Source organism: Chamaea fasciata, unplaced genomic scaffold (assembly GCF_029207755.1).
Source record: "Chamaea fasciata isolate MVZ Bird 193981 ecotype frontalis unplaced genomic scaffold, bChaFas1.0.hap1 SCAF_7, whole genome shotgun sequence".
NCBI classification, from domain to species: Eukaryota; Metazoa; Chordata; class Aves; order Passeriformes; family Sylviidae; genus Chamaea; species Chamaea fasciata.
Window position 1 is genome coordinate 12,559,717 of NW_027094092.1, and position 19,682 is coordinate 12,579,398.

At 39.5% G+C, this 19,682-nt stretch overlaps 1 long non-coding RNA gene across 1 annotated transcript in view; it reads left to right on the plus strand.

Moving 5' to 3' along the window:
• Nucleotides 1-1,735: 1,735 nt before the first annotated feature.
• LOC136292204 (uncharacterized) overlaps nt 1,736-19,682 on the plus strand; it is a 36,300-nt gene continuing 18,353 nt past the window's right edge. The window contains exons 1-2 of the long non-coding RNA XR_010721852.1: nt 1,736-1,802; nt 1,895-1,975. This is a non-coding gene — a long non-coding RNA (uncharacterized lncRNA). The remainder of the gene's footprint in view (nt 1,803-1,894; nt 1,976-19,682) is intronic.

Here is a 19,682-nt window from a genome sequence, read left to right on the forward strand (position 1 = left end):
GGTAGAATCCATAACCCTAAATTATACCTCTGGGTAATGACTAAGGAAAGACAATTTTCTCAAAAAGACAATCTTCAAAATATCTGTCATCTGTGCAGGGAGCTGCTAAAGCCATGGAAGGGTGTTTGCTGACATTCTGCAGCTGTTCCAGTGGAAGGTCCCAGGAGATGGGTAGAGGTTTCCATCCACAGGGATCCCCATTGCACAGAGGTGCCTCCAGCTGCCTTTTAGGATAAGTGTAGTCTTACTGAGGGGCTGGCTCTCCTTGCCAGTTCACATCCAGATGATGTGTAAGCACATTGCTCATCTCCTGGGAGATTATCCTAGTCATGGAGATAAAAATTGCATGGTCAGGGCAAGTGCTATTCCGTCATCTCTGTACCCCTGTGCCAAAAAGGATGCAAGGTGCTTGACATCAGAACTGAATTCTTTATCTTCTGGGGGGAGGTTTCTGAGGTTTAATTTGATCTCTTAAGGAAAAATTTTGTAAATTACCTACAATGACACATCCGGGGGTAGGAGGAAAAAAAAATCTTTTCTGAATTGCCATTTATTAACTACTTGATGTATTTTCAAATCTCACTCAAGACTTTTACTCTTTACCAATGCAACTTGTTGCATTTGTTTGAGGACAGCAGCAACCAAGGCGTTAGTTTGCTGTGCTGAGGAACTTTAACAAAGCAACCTTTTGAGCTTGTTTGCAGAGCAGCTCTAAAGCTGCTGAGTATGGGAGCCTCTGTGGAGATGCTGGCTATGCCACTCTCAGTGGTGGCTGACACAGAACAAAGTGCCTTGCTGAAATTTAATTGCTGCCTATGTATTTGTGTATGAAACCAAACCCAAAAGCAGGCCTCCTCAAAGGATGCTAGGAATTATAATTTCACACTGCTCTGTTTATCAAAAGTTCAAGTTAAATGACAGATTTAAATGGGTCAGTTGAAATCACAAGAAAAAACACAACAGTCTTTTAAAAGGTAGTGTATTCTGTGGTTGTTTGAATCAGCTAAATATAGAAGCATTAAAAATAATGTTTCAAGGAAAAACATTCAATATTTTAACAGTGTCATTGTTTTCCTGCTGCCAAGTGCTTGAGATGCTGGAATCTCTTTTTAAGACAGCTTCCCATTCTCACTAGAGTCTGCTCTTAGTAGTGGTAGAAAACAGAATATTCCTCCCCCCTTTTTTTTTTTTACTTGTTTTGGTGTAAAATAGTCCCTTACTTTATTTTTTTTTCCCCTTGCCAGCAGCAATAGCTTCATTGTGGAGTTTTTTAAACTAAGATTAAGGACAGAGGAATTATTGAAAAATCGAAATACACTTCTGCAGACACTGGTGTGGAGCAACTTTTTCAGATTTTCAGTGATGAAGAGGCACAGGGTAAATGATATTCTATATCATCCGACTTGCAAAAGATGCACTCTGACTAGAGCAGAACACTGTCTTAAATGTGCAGGGGCAGCAGTCCTGCCTGATATCTGATGCAGGAGCCAAAATTGTTTCCCACAGAAAAAGGAGAGAACCCAGTTTGAAAGAGGACTACAAGCTGGAAGCAATAATGCTTGAGAAAAACAGAAAAGCTGAATAAGGGGGTGTAGGTGGTAGCAGATCAGCACTTTCAGCAGCATATCAGAAATGCCATGCTGCAGAAGTCCTTTAGGATGAGAGACAGGCAGCTGTGCAAAGACCATAACTAGGTGGTGGAACTGCAGCTGATGGCAATTATTATCACAGTCATCAGCTGAAATCAGCACTGAGCTCAGAAACACAAAGGCTTCATGGAGGGTTAAGGGAATGGGGAGAAGGTAACGCGTTTGAAGTTGCCAGAGAGGGAGGAGGTAATAGAGTAACTTAAATTTACTTCTAAATTAGTTAGTGTTCTGTGTTACCCCTACAGCAAGAAGTCAGGACAATAAAGAAAGGAGGAAAAAAAAGGAAGTGAGCCTCATGACCCTGGAAGCAGCATTGGATGAGCCAGGTAACTCTTCTTTTTTTTTTTTTTTTTTTTTTTTTTTGGACTGGTAGTTTTCTTGTTAGCCATGGTTGCAATATCAGCCCAAGGTGCTGACAAAACAGTGATCTGCTGAGACTGAGAGTGTGCCCATGCTTGGAAGTCAGTGATGGCAGCTCTGTAAATGTCTCTAACACCAGTGATCCCGAGTCTGGACGCAGCTGTACTGGCAAAACTAACTCCCAAGAGGGAAATTAGCTATGCTGGCAAAAGTTCAATTTTGCCGGTAAAACCACATCTATGTTAGGGCCTTTTGCCAGCACAGCTGTGCTGGTTGCAAATTCCATGTCCTCACACCCCTGACTTTCTGCTAGCAAAAGTTTAGTGTAAGATTTGCCTCAGAAAGAATATAATAGGGAGATTCGCTTGTATTGATTCAAAGCTACTTGTTTTAATACAGAAAGTAAGGCAAAATCTCCATAATGATATAGTTTATTCAGTGTCTCTTTAGAGCTTTTCTCACTTGCATTTCTTAAATGCTGATTTTTTTTTTTTTTTTTTTTTTTTTTTTTTTTGGGGTGTGTGTGTGTGTTGAGCACTTTAATACCAAATCATCAAAAATGCAATCTGGTAACCTGAACCACGTTACTGCTTCAATGCAGCTCTGCCTCATTCTGTGCTAAACCACGGTTCTTTGATAAAAAACATGATAAAGAGCTACATTGAACAAAACACAGTACAGCCAGCTGCAAATATTCTGGGGCTATCCAGTAGTAAATAGCATAAAGTACAGAATGTGTGGAGGCTAATGCTCTCATTCATTCCTGTATATATATATATATTTAAAGTAAGAATCAGATGAAGAAAACCATGTAAAATCTGCCTACCATCAGCTGAAAGCATGAAGAAAACTGAGTTTTTATCACTTATCTGCAAAATGAGAACACAGTGCAAATGTAGATATATTTTCAGAGCTCTAAACTGGATTTAAGAGTGAATTAAAGCTCTAGTTTCTTTCTCCTCCATGCTGAAAAAAACCGGTGTTGGGCCCTGCTTTTTGGAAGTTAAGTCTTATTGATTTTACCACATTGACTGAGAAAGAAGGAGGATAATAGAATCATAGAAGATGCTGGGCTGGAAGGGACCCATCAGGATGTTTGAGCCCAACTTGTGGCCCTTCACAGGACTCCCAAAAATCACACCCTATGCCTGAGAGCATTGTCCACTTGTACTGTCACTGAAATATGTTTTATAAAAATAAATCATGAGAAAACGTGCATGCATAAAGGAACTAGAAGGTGTAGCCTGTGTAATAAATAAAGTTGATACACAGGACCTGCCTGCCCTGATTGATTCTTGGTGGGTCTGGTGCAAATTCTCTTTCCAAATGGGAAAAGAATCAACCAATGAAGTAGCTTTGAAAGTGCACAGACAGGCACAAGTACACTAAGAACAGGCTGTTTGTGAGCTCTAATACTGCTGAGCTGTGCTGATACAAAGGACAACATGAAAGCTAAAAGCAAATAATTTCAGGAGTACAAGAACCATTGTGGACTGGTTTGCAGTGGAATTGCATACCATGCTGATAGTGAAATCTGACATTTTCCCATGGTTTGGAAGGATCTCCTGGTTTTACCCTAGGGTTATCCTCCAGTTTTACTCAACTGGAGAAAATTATTTTGGTCTCCTGAGTATAAACTTTTCTAGGGACTAGTAAGTGCACAAACCCAGTCTGGAACTTTTCCTTCTATTGACAGCCTGTTTTCACTCAACATGTCTTTGATACTAGTTCTGCTTGCAAATGTGCTGATGTGGGAAGCTTTGGTGAAAAACAGATAAACAAATGTGATTGCATCAGCCTTGTTTTCTGGGGAAGCCAGGATTAAAAATCTATTTGCGTATCTGTGTATACAAAAAAGAGAGTTATTGGTGACCCCTTCTTAGAAAAATAAAAGATTTCTCAGTAAGTAGAATATTCTTTTCCAAAATGTTACCTGAGTCTAATATGATGGTTGTAGGAAAACTCTCTCTTGCCAGGAATATCCTGAAGTAGTGCCAGAGGCTTGCTGGCTTTGAGACATGTTGGGAGTTATTCATAACTCAGTGTGGGTACCTACTAGCACTGGAATGTGCAAAGTGATTTTTCGAAACCCACACAGAATCTTCAGAAGGTGGTCATATTTGATGTAGGCTTTTTCATGCTATAGAGACTGTGCATAAGAAATCACAGCATGCATAAATAGTGCCAAGACGTGAAATTCCAGCCTTTTCCCAAGGAGACAGTTCCCACAACGGGATTCTTTTTCTTTTCTTTTTCTTTTTCTCTTTTCCCTCTCTTCTTTGTTGTTTGTGGTCATGCTGTGGCCAGAAGATGAGTAGGAAGTACAATACTGTATTTTTGACATGGTGAAAATTACACTTGTGTTGCTGTAGATCTGAGTGAACAAGCGTGATGTTTAATTATGGTGGTAGCACCAAAGCATTAAAAAAAAAGATCTTTCTGCAGAGTCACAACTTGTCAGGAAGAAAGTATAAAATCAGGTTTAGTTTAACTGGTTTCTGGTTTGTTTTCCTAGAGCCGATAACAAAGTATAGGCTTAAGACCAACTCTCCTGAGAAATAGCACATCTTCTGAAATTCCATTAGAGTTGTTAACAACTGTGGTTATTCCATGGAATTTTAATGATAACTTTTTTTTTTTCTGTAAAAATAGGAAGTTTTGTGAGTAGATGTGAATGTAGAAATTGACCTGTTTGAAATGACTTTTTTGTTCTTCATTTGTGAGATTAATGTCTCTTAGGCCAACAGAGGGAAAAACCTCAAAGAAAAATACCAAGTAAGAGTGTGAATGGGATGCAAAAATCTATGCAGCATATTCAGAAACACTACAAGAGACTCGACTTGACTCTGTGTGACAAATTATGCAGCAGAATACATAGGTGTCACACTCTGTATTACATATATCCATAGACTGTCATGATACCTGATTGGGATCAGGAAAGGATTTCCCATATTGGCTGAGGATGGATAATGAGCCCATCTGCAATGGGGGTCCCTGTGGATGGAAACCTCTACCCATCTCCTGGGACCTTCCACTGGAACAGCTGCAGAATGTCAGCAAACACCCTTCCATGGCTTTAGCAGCTCCCTGCACAGATGACAGATATTTTGAAGATTGTCTTTTTGAGAAAATTGTCTTTCCTTAGTCATTACCCAGAGGTATAATTTAGGGTTATGGATTCTACCTTGAAGATCATAAGGTGCCTATGAACTGGTTGCTGCAATGGAATTTCATATGTCCAACCCTTTTAGTGGGTCTTTCCAGTGATTGTATTGTTTGATTTTTGTTTATTACAATATTCATATATTATATTTTATTACTCATTCTTATGGTTTAATTTTATTACAATATTCTTACATTTTCAGTACTGGTTACTGAAAAAGAGTGGCAGCTGTGAAGGATGAAGGTCTCTGATGTGCCATGGGCTCAGTATAAAAAGCAGAGCAAGGATGAGAGAGTGTGTTGTCAAATACTCCTGGCATGGAGTCTTGGACTGCTAGTTAGAGAAACACCTATTTTTTAAAAAATTAAAATCTGCATGCTTTTTTATCTTTTCTCTGAAAATATTCAAGTAGTGAAATGGATTCTGAGAAGCTGGACTTTCAGGTTCCTTTTGATTCTAAATTCCTGTAGATGGTTGTAACCTGACACTTCTTCTAAGTCTCAGGGCAACGGATCTCTGAATACATGACTTTTCATGGTGATAAAATAATCTCTTAACAAAAGCCTGAGTTTTTAGGGGACCTTTAAGACACAGAATGCTTCCAGCCTCTGATAACATTAAATAAATTAAGCATTTGTCTGCTCTTCTCACCACAGAGATACATCCCATATGTTTGTTGTGCTTATTGTCAGTAGAGAGAGAGGTCAAACAGCTATTCCTTCCTGCACTGTTTTGTCTCAATGTGCAGGAGATATGTCAAGGAAGTTTGGGGTCTTGCATTCCAGAAGCGAGGAAGTTGTCTGCTCTGTGACCAGGGAAAGGGTTGCTTGATTGGGTTTTTTCTTCTGCTTGTGGAAGGTCCATTGGAGCAGCCTCTGTGTTAGGAAATAAATAAACAGTATTTTGGCAATCTTTTCAGATTACACAAAAACTGGGAAGTTTACAGGAGATCTTTGAGATAAGTAACTTTTCTGCAAAAACTTTATTTCTGTGTTTCATTGCCTGTCTGTAGACATGATGATAGAGCAATTTGGGCTGGCCTTGATCAGAGGTTAAACAGATGGTTATTCCCTTTCTTGCCTTGGGGTAGATGCATGTTTCCATGCTGTCTTTTTTTTTATTTTTTTTTAATTTTTTATTTTTTTTTAATTACCAGGTGTAAACCAATAGGTGATATAAGGAAATGTTCATCTGCCTCTTCCTCTCTTTTTCTTACCTGAGAGAGGATGGTCCTGATTTACAAAAATTCCTTAACACATGATCTTTTGGATGCTTTTCCCCTTTAAGGAGGGTGGGTTTCTTGCCCAGGTTTTTGCTCCTTTCTGTGCAATGGCACCAACTCTGCCAGGCTGCCCTACGAGCTCGGGTGTGCACAGTCCATGAGGCCACAGTCTGCAGCCTTCCAGCCCTTTGGCAAGGCACGAGTGCAAAAAGAGCTTTCTTGCTCTAATGACTGTGAAAAGCAAGCACAAGTGGAACACACTCTGCAGATCGATTCTGAATTGCTGAGTGAATGCTTTCAAAAAACATTTTCTTTGTTGCCGGTATCCTATGTTGTGGTTTCCAACCCTTCTGCCTTGAAAGGCAAAGGCATTATTTGAAAACCTTTAGGGTTCTGGAAATCAATAAATGGGGAAGATTTTTTGCTTTGTTTTCTGAGCAGCACAAAGGGACAAAAGCCAACCCATCTGGATGCAGACTCAGAGAGAGAGAGAGCATAAATGGGTTTTATTCTGTGTAAGCTCCACTACATAGAGCATCTCCTGGTGAGAAGAAGGCATATGAGAAGAGAGAATGGTAAAACAGCTGTAGTCTGCATTTGGTCAATGGTCTCTGGGGGCATCAAGCGAGATAGTCTGAGACTGAAGTCTGTTCTCACTTCAGTGGAGCAGAATTTGGGGTTTGATGGAGAGGTGTTGGTTTTTCCTTCACTTTGTTGGGCTGTCCTCCATGGAAATACTCCTAGTTTTGATAAATACACTCCAAAACTCCCATTGAGCAGGGTGATTTGGGTACTCCTTATGTGGGCTGTAAGACCTCTGGTCAAAGAACACAATCAGAATGTATTTCTGGCTCCACATCTGGGGAATCTGTGGTGAATCAAAGCAGCAGTGACATACTTGCTCTCCATCCGGGCAAGGAGGGACCTGGCCTGTAGGAGCTAAAGTCCTGTTTATACCTGCACAATGCATGGGACACCCCAGTGCTGGGAAAATCCAGAAATCTCCTGGTGTGAAGGTCAGAGTGAAATCCAGAGGGGTTCTTTGTGCTGTGTGTGTGATGAAAGGTGGTTATCAGGCTGGAAACCCTTCCTTATGTTGTGGAAATGAGAAGCTCTTGGATGGAGGACTCACTTGGGTGAGAATCACTTTAAAGAGAGAGAAGTGAAGGAAAATGAGTGTGTCCAGTGGGACAGCACATATCAAGGAAGAATGGGGACAATACAGAATATACAGAGTCAGGAGAAGAGTATTGTGTGATAAAAGAGGGAGGTGAACAGGACAAAGAACAAAAAAACGAACAGCAACTGTAATGGGAAAAATGAAATCATTCTCAAAATGTAAAATATACAGTGTTCTAATCTGATGGAGCTGCTAGATTAACTCCTTTCTCCAAGTTACCAGGATAAATCTCTTTATTCTATTTCACCCCATCTGCTAGTCTAGCTGGCATGAGTTATATCCTTTACAAAATGGGCATGTGTGGTAAGCTTAGCTGACCTGTAAAATAAGAGCTTTTTTAAATGGGATATGTGGAAATTATTTGGCTCCACAGGCAAGCTAGCAGCCTCCTTTAATGAAAATTTTGTTTTAGACTTTCCAAAAGAGATAGAGGGAGGCCTCGCAGCAATTGCATAATTTTAAATACTAAGGGTGGAAATTTCATAAAGCCTCAAACCATACACAAGACTTAATTTTTCCCTATTTTCAGGATGGCTTGTACATTGGCTAATGAAGTTCAACTTCGCTTCTGATGTTTTCAAGCTGAGCTTGCTTTCTAGTACATCTTTCAAGTCCTACCAGTTAGTTTCCTGGGTCACAAGGAGGGAACACAATAGAGATACGGCTACATCCTGTTATGGATGCTTCTTTGAACCTTTGCCACTTTATGGATGTCCTTGTTTCCTTGTAATGATTTTTCAGTATTTAGAGAGAGAAGAATGTACAGTCAGTCTCTGCTAATTTTATTAAAGATAGTTCTCAAAATGAAGGATGATGTGAGACTGACACTTGTGAGACAGGAACTTGTTCACAAATCTGAACATTGGCCCAGGACTGCAACTGCAGTAAGAGCTGCTTGCATGATGCTTGCTGGGGCAAATGAATGGTGTGTTATTTGAGTGTATTTTTTTGACAATTGCCAGAAGCAGAGATAATTCAGAGAAGAGTCTTTGTTTCTGTGACTCCACTGTGGTAGGAAACCACCCTAAAACAGACTGCCATAAACAGAACTGATACCAAAAAATATTTTCCCGCCTTAGCGAGTATAAGTGTTCTTCCTGACACAAAAATAAAGTCTCTATTTTGGCTTGTGTCGTGTTGAGCTGTTTGATAATTCAGTAACTAGTAACAATTGTGTGTGTTATATGTACACACATTCAACAGGATCCTTAAATAAATTACTTGCATAATTGTGCAAAATGGAAATGAATAATTTGTTGTCAAGTAGGTCCTTGCAAACAGTAATTTACCCAAGAAACTCTCAAGGACAGCAGGGAAACAGGAAGGAAAGAAGAGAGAGGGAGAAAAATTTAACAGCGGAGGAAGCAGACTGGATAGAGGAAGTGAAGCTCCAAAAACACTGAACACTTGGGAACAAACGGGATGGGTTGGCCACGAGTGCCTTCAGGTTGAAAATCAGGAACTAAACTAACTGTCAGAGCAGTGGGAGATTAGAACTGCCTGCCATGAGCCCTATGGACCAAAGGTGTAATTTCCAAGATGGAGATTTAGCCCCTTTAGATGGAAGACTTTATGTGAAGTGTACACCTATGAGGTCAGGAGCTGATAGTCCAGGTAGAACTCTCATATTCAGTGTTTCTGTTTGTGAATAGGGTTATTCCGTGTCTGGCTTGGAACTGAACAGAAAATGACCATATTATACTTATTTTCCCATGCTAACCTGCAAACTTGAGTATGAATAGTAGACAGGCAAGGGTTAGACTGAATGTTGCACACAACCCCCTTCAAAATACTCATTTATTTCCAAAAATATGCGATTAATAATAAATGTCACAGCAATCATTATGAGGCTACAGCTCATCTTGCATTCAGAAGGTGGAAACCTCCTTTACAGAGTATTTCTGGGTTTTTGTCATTAGCTGCTATTTCATATGCAGTCACATAGTAACTCTAGACAGTAAGTGGTAGTAGTCAAGCAGATTTAATTAGGTTTTTTTATAAGAACTTTTCATGTGAGACCCAGTCCTCACCTCTGATGGGAACTGGCAGAAGTACATGGACAGAATCTTTATTAAGGTTGTTATAGTTCAGCCTGAAAAGTTGGTGACATTCCATTTTGAGTCTTTGTGTAGATCCACCCATAAAAATTATACTGATTTGTTTGTTTGTTTTTTTTTTTTTAATAACGGACAAGTTTGTGCACAAGCCAATTGATTCTTAAATCCACCTGTTCAAACCAGTATGTTATGCACTTTAAATCAGGAAACTCATGAAAAATGAAAAGTGGTGTTATCATATTAGACAATTTTGCTCTCTTTGGCAATACATACATAATGCCAGTTCCCATAATCGACCAGACTTTTCCCTGCACTTTCAGAAGCCTGCAGGCTAAATGGAAGTGAATGCTGTGGGCATTATGGTCTTGATTATATGGTGTATCCATTTTCCTATCCTGGATGTCTGACCGTAGCCTCTGGGCATCTGTAACAGAGGAGCAGGTCCTACTAACTCATGCATTTGTTACTTGTATCTGCAGCTGCACTTTATATTGGTTTGGAGCACTTCTGCTGTTAAACCTGCTCTAAGAACTATTTTGAGTAAGTCACCCTGAATGGCTAATTCTGTTCTGGCTATTAGGTTTCACAGGTACAGCTCCTCATTAGATCCCAGCTATTCTTCCCTGAGAATGCCATGCTTTCCAAGTTCTATTTTCATTCCTTTTGGTCACTCCTGTTACCCTAATAATCAGTGCCCCCATGGGCACCTAAAAGCTTGCACAAGCTTAAATCACTTAGAGCAATATCTCATTTCTAGGTTCCAATCAAGAGAATTTGAGGTTTCATACAGAAAAATAATAAAATATGTTCTTATGGAGACAGAATTGGAGGGAAAGATATAGAGAATTTGTATTTTACTTTGTCAGTCTTCTGGAAAATGGTATCCCGCTTTTCATCCTAAACTGAATGTTTCTATTGTTGGGAGGAAAAAAGTAAAAGAAAGGAAAAGTTTAGTTTTTCTACTAAATGTACTAGTTTCAGTTTCTGGAATTTTGACTTTTTGCTCAGTGTTTCATCTTACCCACATGAATGTATGTCATTCAAATTTCAAGAGGAAATATTTTTTCCAAGAGGAGATATTTTTCTCTACTTTCTTTGGGAAAAATCTTTGTGGTGCTAATAGGAGTTAACAAAAGAAGCTGGGAAGTGTTTTTTGGTGGTTTGGGGTTTTTTTTTTGGTGATGTGGTTTTCTTTCCCATCTTGAAAGTCCCATTTACTTACTCTCTTCTGTACCTTGTAACTGAAATAATTCTTTTTCTTCTCAGTCAAATGTTTTCCTCCAAAGTCAAGCGAAGCCCAGTTATTGACAGTGTCCCTAGTGTACACAGAGCAAATTGCTTTCTTGGACCACGGCTGGCTGAAATTTTCTTAAAGAGTTTTGTCCCCAGAAGTCTGTTTCTTGAGCCCTTGAGTATAAAATAATTCTTAAACACCAGTTTTGGGGAACGGGTATGAAGTTTTACATTGTTTTTAACTTGTGGGATATTTTTTAAGTGACTTCTCCTCAACAGTAGTATTTTGAAACAAATACATTTTGATGTGGAGATCTGAGGCTATTTCCCCTGGCTGGCTTGCTTTGTCTAGCTTGGTGTGCTGTTCTCCTGCATGGAAGTAGGCTATGGTATTTCCATTCGCAAAGGCTGCAGATTCAGTCTTGTGCAAAGGAGTAACTTTCTGCTCCTGGTCTTCATCAGTGGTGGTACTGCTTGGTGTGTGCTGCCCCAGACGATTTGATTCCTTTTGAAAAGACTTTCTGACAGTCCCTGCTTAGTGTCCCGCAACATTCTTAACCAGGCTATTGCAAAGGATGAGGATCAAGACATGCTTTCTCCGTCCTGGAAGAAAATTGTTCTATCTCTGTGACTCATGCACCTATCTGGTTCTCCTACAAGGCTGTGGGGTCTTGGGAAACTCATGAAAAATCACAAGTGAATAGGCTGATTGGGTAAGGGTAGGAGATGAAAGGTTGTTGTGCTGAAAGTACCCCATGGCAATACCAGAAATTCTGTGTGTGAGTTGGGGCAGTTGCACTTGACACAATCTCTCCACAGAAGAGGAAGGCTTTGCATTGAAGCGCTCTTTGTTTCCAAAGGTGGAAAAAACCCAAAGGAAATATTCTGCTACTCCCATTTTACTGTAAAGAGCAAGTGAGATGTGCGATGTTGAGCTCAGAAATGCCCATGAAGCACATGATAAAGTAGGAGACGGAGCTCGAAGCCTTTGTGTCCCAGTCAGCATTCCCAAGAAAGACTGGCTTTTAGGAGGCACATGTCCTGGATACTCAGTTATTAATAGTGATTTACATAACAGCATGCAGCCCCATTTCAATATCACAGAATAGGACTCACTCATCTTTTGTGAAAATGACCTGGATTTATATCAGCAGTAATAAAATACTGTTGCAGAGAGGGGCTGTGAAGAGTGGGGGGAGGGAGTATGAAACTAAAAATAAGAAATATGTACAGTACATAATTCTAACAATGTTATCTGAAAGACTGTAAAAATAGACTCAATTAGATATTGTCAGAGCTTTTTTCTCCGTGCAGCTGCCTAGCCAAATATGACAATTTTTCAACAATATAAAAGTTCTAACACAATGCATGATACATTGTACTGAATTCATTAACACTTTGCTACCTTAAACATCATTGTAAAGAAGGAAAATAATGTAAGAGAAGCTTGTCATTTTTTGCTGTTGCTCCTTTTGTTTCTGTGACATGTTTGGAATTGCATGCCTGCGAGAGTTTTGTGATCTAAATTTAATGATCCTAAAAGGGATTTAGTAAGATATTGTTCTTTTCTCCTGCAGACATCCCTAGGCTGAGTGCTACATGAAAAGTGTGACTCAATTATACAAAAAAATTAATTTATCTTTAAAAATAAAAAGCCTTTTCATGCAGCATTTCCACAGGGATGTAGCCTTAGTGTAGAGCTTTCCTAGCTCTGCTTTGCAACAATGTAATTCCTATAGAAAGAGAGTTTGCATGCAGTGAATTATTATCTATGCCCACAAATGTGCCCCCCCTTTCTGTGAATAAAGACATTATGATGACAGTTGATATATTTGGCTTTGATTTGGCAATGGAATCTGCAGATCTCATTCAAAGTTGTACATTTACAAAATTACTGGAGTGGACAGTTGGTCACAGTGCAGGTATCAAAACCTTAAAACCCAGATCTTCAGCATTTGGCTGAAACTTTTAGTCCAGTTCTAACCCAGGTTTTTAGCTACATTTGAGATAGATAGACAGATGGAAAGAAATTGGAAAAATTATTGGGGGTGAATTTGGATCCAAAATCAGGAATAGCATGTTGAACATGTACATTAAAATAATCATTGGTCTGGGCACGCTGTTGGGCTTTAAGATTATTTTTTGTGGATAATGTGCTCTGTCATTTCCCTGTGGCTTGACCATCACACTTGAACTACAGAGAAAGGAAGCCCCCAGGAATGAAGAAGAGTCTCATGCATTTTTGAGAGGAAATGAGACTGATGACTGAGAAGGCATCATTTACTGGGCAATATAATAAATTTATAAATCTCTTATTTTCTCTTTTGTTCCAGTTTAGTGCAATGTGTAGCTCTGGAAAATTATATGGAATAATACACGCCAAGTTGGACAAAACTTAACCAGGGTTCTTTAGCCTTGCTCTTTAACCCTTAGCCCTGGGCATCAGGAAAGATACTTATTCTGCATACAGAGCATGAGCAAAGAGGATTGCTGTGAATACTTAATCATGGGAGGTGATAGCAGTAGTTTCTGTGAGGTTAGACTAGAATTCTCTTCACTGCCAACGAGGAATGAATTCATAGCTGTGTAGCTCCAGTTTTCCTGTTGCTGAACTGTTGAGTGTCAGATTGATGTGGAGCTCGCCTTGCTCTAGATGTATGTGTGTGCAAGTACTGGATTCTCTCTGCTTCTCCTTTCTAAAGTGCACTTGGGAGAGCTGCTGCTTCTTTCTGGCCATGGCCACCATCACTCAAGGTATTTAAGAGTCATGCAGACGTGGCACCTGGGGACTTGGTTTAGTGGTGGCCTCGGCAGTGATGAGTAAACGGTTGGACTCAATGATCTTAAAGGTCTTTTTTCAACCTAAACTATTCTATGAAAACTGGGAAGGAGACATTGGAACGTAAAAATTTGAATTTATGTATCTCTGGAGTGTTTTTCACAGCAATTGTGTAAAAGTTTCATCTTTAGTTGTGGTATCTTGCCCTGAATTAAACTGGGTTTAATGTGGAAAAATATTGTACCAGTCAAACACTGGAGAGATTAAGCCAGCTGAGGAGAGAGTGGTGCACACTGCCCACTCTATGATTAGCATGGAAGAGCAGGACAGTATTTATTAGGGAAACATTAGACAGTGCAGGCAGTAAAAATGATGCTGGCAGTTAGGAAACACCCCGTGCCAAGGCAGTGTTTTCATTCATTTCATTTCACTTCACCTCCTTGCTTCCTACACGAACAAAACACCAGTCTGCGCAGGCAAAAACAACTGAATAGGAGAAGGGCCAAAAAAACCCAAACCAAATTCAAAACCAAGCAACAACATAAAACCACCCCTAAACCAACTCCAGTCATCTTCTCCCCCTTCCCCCTCTCCAAATTTGGCCTGGGCATCTACCTGAAAAACTAGAAACAGGCTGGCCAAACTAGAAGTCTCAGTCACCACCAATATAATGGGACCAAAATAACACACTGATTGTTTTAACTAAGCACATTAGTTAGAAAACAAGATATTATGGAAAACATAATTTTTGCATTGTAGAAAATAAATGCCACATTCAACATTCGTGCCTACAGATGTAAGAAAATTAACTCTATCCCAGGCAAACAAAGTATACTGTGTGTCTCACTTTGGAAGAAGTTATTTGAATGCTATGTCATGGTGGAAAAACACAGTCAAAGAGCAAAATTATTTTATTTTTTAAGACGTAGAGGGACCCTTTAAACTCAATAATTTTCTGCAGAAGCTTACTGAGTTCATTCTTTGTACCATTCCCCACTGTGTAATGATTGCTTCAGTTCCAACTGAGCTGAAATTAAGCCTCTGTCTTCCCCTGAAGCTTTGTTTTCACAAAGTCTGTAATTACAATTAAATTTAAACCACGTACATTTGCATGTGTATCCTTGTGAAGCCTCCTCTCTGGCATTGCTGTGTGGCACTGCATACACCTAGAACATGCTGACATCTGCTGAGGATCTAGGCTGATACAGCAGCCAGATTTTGGTTGTATTTTTGGTTATTACTTGCTAATACTGAAGTAATCCAGTGCTCTTCAAAGAGTAAAACAGCAACATGCTTGAAGGTGTGTGCTACTAAATTAATTAGGTAAAGTGTGCGCAGCCATTTCTGATTTGGGAATATGCAGTTTACTAATCCTTTATTTAGGGATACAAGGCCTGATATCCAATAGAACTAATAACACTTTGTCCATCAGCATCCAGAGTTGATATATTTACCTTATGAGTTTTATGGTAAGATTCAATGGGAGCAAGAGGGAATGGGTCTATGTTGCCCTAAATTCTGCTGATGTTCACTGAGGTGCTCTTTGCTGATTTTCACAGCATTGCTGAGTACTTTTAAACGGTTGAAGGATTTCTGTTCCAGGGAGGTTTGGGTTCGAATAGTGAAGGAGTCTCTCATCGTAGTTACAAAAGTGTCTGTTTGTTAGAGCTCTCCAAGTTCCTTCTAGATAAAAGATGCTAATAGATGTAAGATAATCTGTACATGCAAGAATATCGTCATTAATAAATATTGAAGAAAAAGAAAGCTCTCTGAGAACGATGTAAAGTAACACCAATGAGTTTTAATCTGCTTTTTAAATTGAATTTTCAGCTTAAAGAGGGAAACTTTTCTTCTTGTTTGAAAAATTAAAATAGAAAAATGAATATTGAAATGTATTGGCTTGGGATTTTCAACGCAGTTTAAATAACTAATTAAGAAAAAGTTGCAGGGAGGAAAAACATTAAAATATGCAATAATTTATTTTTAATAAGTGTAAAACAGATTATTTTAATTACCGCATCTTTAAAAATATGGGGTAAATAAAATGCCTTAAATTGTCATTCATAGTGATTTGGAATTGAAGTGTAGAGATTAAAGTCTTTTATCAGTAGATGTAGACAAAAGACTTAATGAATAACCAGCACAGAAATTAACTGAAATGACAGCTACATATTTCTTTGCCTGGCTCCCCATGTCCTCTGACATTTTTTCCCTTCTTGGGTTTTGTTTTTCAGAATAAGCTGTTGGCCAAGTGAGGTTTCATGGTATCTTCTGCACCACTATTTTCTTTATTCAAAGATTTCAAGCTGTTTTTAAATTTGCCTCCTTGCCTTTAGAGTAGCAGCTACCTGGTTGACCTTCCTCCTGCACAAGGACTTGAAGGTAGATTCTAGTCTATATAATTTTTGTACCCTTAATTTTCAGTCACACAGGTTTCCATTGAAGTCTTTGTAAGCGACGGTGCCAAAACCGCCTAACGCCAATCAAGCTTTGGCAAAGGCTGCACACCCTAACTGGAGTTCATATTTTCTATTACTACATAAATGTTGGGTCCAGGTGCTCCCTACTTATTGTGCAGATTTTTCAGAGGGGTTTTGAGGAGCCTTTGGGCTGTCTGTCAGTGCATGAACTCTGTTCTCTGAACCTGGGTGTCTCTTGGAGAGCTCTGCCTGGTGGTGAAAACTTCTCCCTTTTGATGTAATAAATTCCATGCAGAAACAGGGCACGACAGGGCCGTGTTTGCTGTGTGATGTAAAGTAGGGGTAAGGCTCCCTTCTCTGTGCAAGCACGTGCTTTTTGTGGGCTTGCTCAAAACCGTCTAAAGGACATGCACTCTGTGTTACTCGCCTAGTGTTTACCCAAAAGCAGAGTCTGACCCTGAAGTGCCGTATTTGTCCTGGTTGTTACAAGGTTGTAGGTTCAATGTGCATAAATGAGTAATTGTCCTTTAGAGGCCTGGGCTTTAGTTCACCCTGCTAGGGCTGCTGAGCCAACAAGCACAGAAAGAGCTGTACTTTGGCATCATCCCAAAAAGTTAGAGGTCGTGAGCCAAAAACCCCAGGAAAGCCTTTCAGCTTTCCCGTCAGCCTGGTGTGTTGGAGTTCAGAGCTGCTGATCTCACCTGGAACAGGACAGCTGCAGGAAGGTGGGGGAAGGGACAACTCTTTCCAGGGAAGGAGTGTTCAAGGTATCCAAATCTTCCAGCAGCCAGGAAAGATGTCCTCCCAGCAAGCAGGGGAACAAACAGGAATGTTTTGCCTTGAGTTGTTATGAGAAACGTTTGTTCTCCCATTGGCTTGTTCTATTATGTGTCTGACTTTCCTTCTTCTTTAAGGGGGAGAAGATGTGCCAAGTAACCTCTGTCAGTAAGCCAGAATAGTTCTGTCATATCTTCCTCTCATTTTAGCGCTCCAGCTATTCTTCTAAGTGGGGAAAAATAATTTGGGAGTCCCTGACAGTTTTGCCTTTTTTGAAGGAAACATGAAAGACGGGAGGATTTGGCCCAATGGTAGCTGAAAGCACTCAGGCTCTACCAGGATTTAAATTCCTTGTGAACTCTGACCTGGAATGAATACAACATATGTGCTACTGTTCCTCTATAATTTAGCATCCCTTTTTCCTGTGTGGGTTTTTCTCCCACTCCCCCCCCACCAGTTTGTTGCTGTTAAACCTGGCTGAGGGGTTTATCCTTTCTAACAAGTATCCCTGTGAGGGAGAGGCTCTCACTGTTTTTACAGCCCTCTCAAGACTCCTGCTAAAAGGTACTGGAGCTTTGCCTTCCCTGGCATTGGCAATGTTGCTGTTTTTGGATCCCAAAGCCTGCAGTCTAACCTGCCCCCCCCCCCCCCCCCCCCCCCAGCAGATTTAGATTCCTCACAAGGTAAAAAGGATTAAAGGGAGTGGTTGAATGTTGCTGTGTGGAGCACTGATGTGTTACAAGGGTTCTGGGCTCCTCGGCAGGAGCTGCCGTGTGCTGCCAGGGGACTTCTCAGGCACTGTTACTTAGAAATTACGTGGTGCTGCACCAGCTCTGGGACTTGTAGATTTGCATTCACTCTGCAGCTTCATTAAAAATTTTAACTGGGACATATTTAGACTACTCAAGCTGCTTCTATAGAGTTGATTATTTTGTCTTGTCCTTAGAAAACAGCTTATCCTTGTGAAAATAACATATAAATTGTACTATTATATTTAGTGCTGCAAGATTTGCTGTTGCTGTTTAGCTTTCTTTTCCTTTTGAAGCTGTGGAATTTCTGAGAAATAATGTCTTCAGAGTGAAAATCCACCATAGGAAGAGCATGTTCTGTGTCTTTTCCATTTTTCTCACTGATTTCTCTGAACCTCTGTCATTAGTATGGTTCCTACCTAGAGAATAAAAAAAATGAGTGGATGTTTCTGTGAGGAAGACACAAGATAATTCAGACATGCCATTTCATCCAGAGGAAGTATTAAATCCCTGTGCACCTCCATTCTATCTATAAAGGGCATGAACTGAGATCTGCACGTTCTGGAGCATTGTTTGCATCTTAATTTGTTGACGAAAACTGATTCTCTCCTAAGAAAGCTTTTCTAGAAATACAAATGCTACTCTCATGAGCACAGGCGTTTTGTGGTTTTCTGAATTCTGTTGCAAGACACTCTCCTTATGGGGAGGTGTGGTCAAGAATCTATGGTTGAATTGTCAGTGTTGAACCATAGAAGAATTATATTGTGTAAATATTTCCTTTTCTAGCACTCAAATGTCCAGAAAAATCTCTCTAAACACAGGAGCAAGTAAACTTTACACATTATTCCATTCATTTCATTTTACATTTGAAAAATCCAGTTTATCTGAAATTGGATAAAGCTACCACAGCATTTTTAGTCAATGATGGCATTTGAGACTTAATTTCTCCTGTAAAAGCACTGTTAGTTTCTGTGGAATTCTGCAGGTGCTCTGTGTTTGTGAGATCCAGGAGGTCTTAAATTTAGATGCTTGTCTTAGTCAGTTTCATGCAAAGCCTATAGTAAAGCAATCTGTCAATTAAAGAATATGCCTCACCAGTCCATCTTTTTCAAGTTTCCTATGTATATGTTTGAAGAAAAAAAAAAAAAAAAAAAAGAAAAAAAAAAAAGAAAAAAAAAAAAAGAAAAAAAAAAGAAAAAAAAAAAGAAAAAAAAAAAAAAAGAAAAAAAATGGAATATAAGCCTAAATTCAGTTTGCTCTCTTTTATAATTTTCTGGGAGCAGCAGGAAATTATTTTCACACTTGATAAAACTCAACCTTCATAATGACGGCAATGAAGAGCAAACTATGCACCAGAGCATAAGACAGACTAAACTTGCAATACCAAGTAGGTTTTTAGAAGAAGTTTCTCTGGGAAAAGGAACCTGAGTTGTTTCAAAGGATTTTTGAACAAGCATTTTGGGCTTCTTATATTGCTTTTACATTTTGTTTTAATTTTGTGTGCTAGAAATCTAATTTTGGGTTGCACAGAGGCTGTGACTGGATAAGATATCTGGGGATAGAGTTGTGACTTTACCTCTTCTTTGGGAATGGCCAGCTTTCCTGATGCTGCAGCAATGTTTATCCTGTCTGAGGAATGGAGCTGTGGGAATTGTTTACCCTCTTACATTTGATTGAGGAGTGGGTGTATGGGTTTTTTTCCAGGGAGAGGGAGCTCTGCATTTTGTTGTGGGTTTTTTTTTTTTTTTTTTTTTAATTATCCATAATATGTATCATGGACCAAGTAAGGATTGAATAAATTTGCTCTGGCTAAGAAATCACTGAGGGCTTTTTTTTTCCTTTCCTGCTATGAAGCCACCTATTTCTCTTTCCCTAGTTGCTAGAATTGATTAACTTTTACCCTTTACTCTGTAGTTACACACTGGAGGTCAGCCTTCCTGGCACAGAAGGCCTGAAAATAATTCCCATCTGGTTATGAACTTTGATATCATAAGAACTGTGATTGTTAAATGGTATTTTTAGAAAAAAACCCCAAATACAGCATTCACTAACAAATTTGCTTTGCTGTGGATTTTAGGCAGCACTAAACTCTT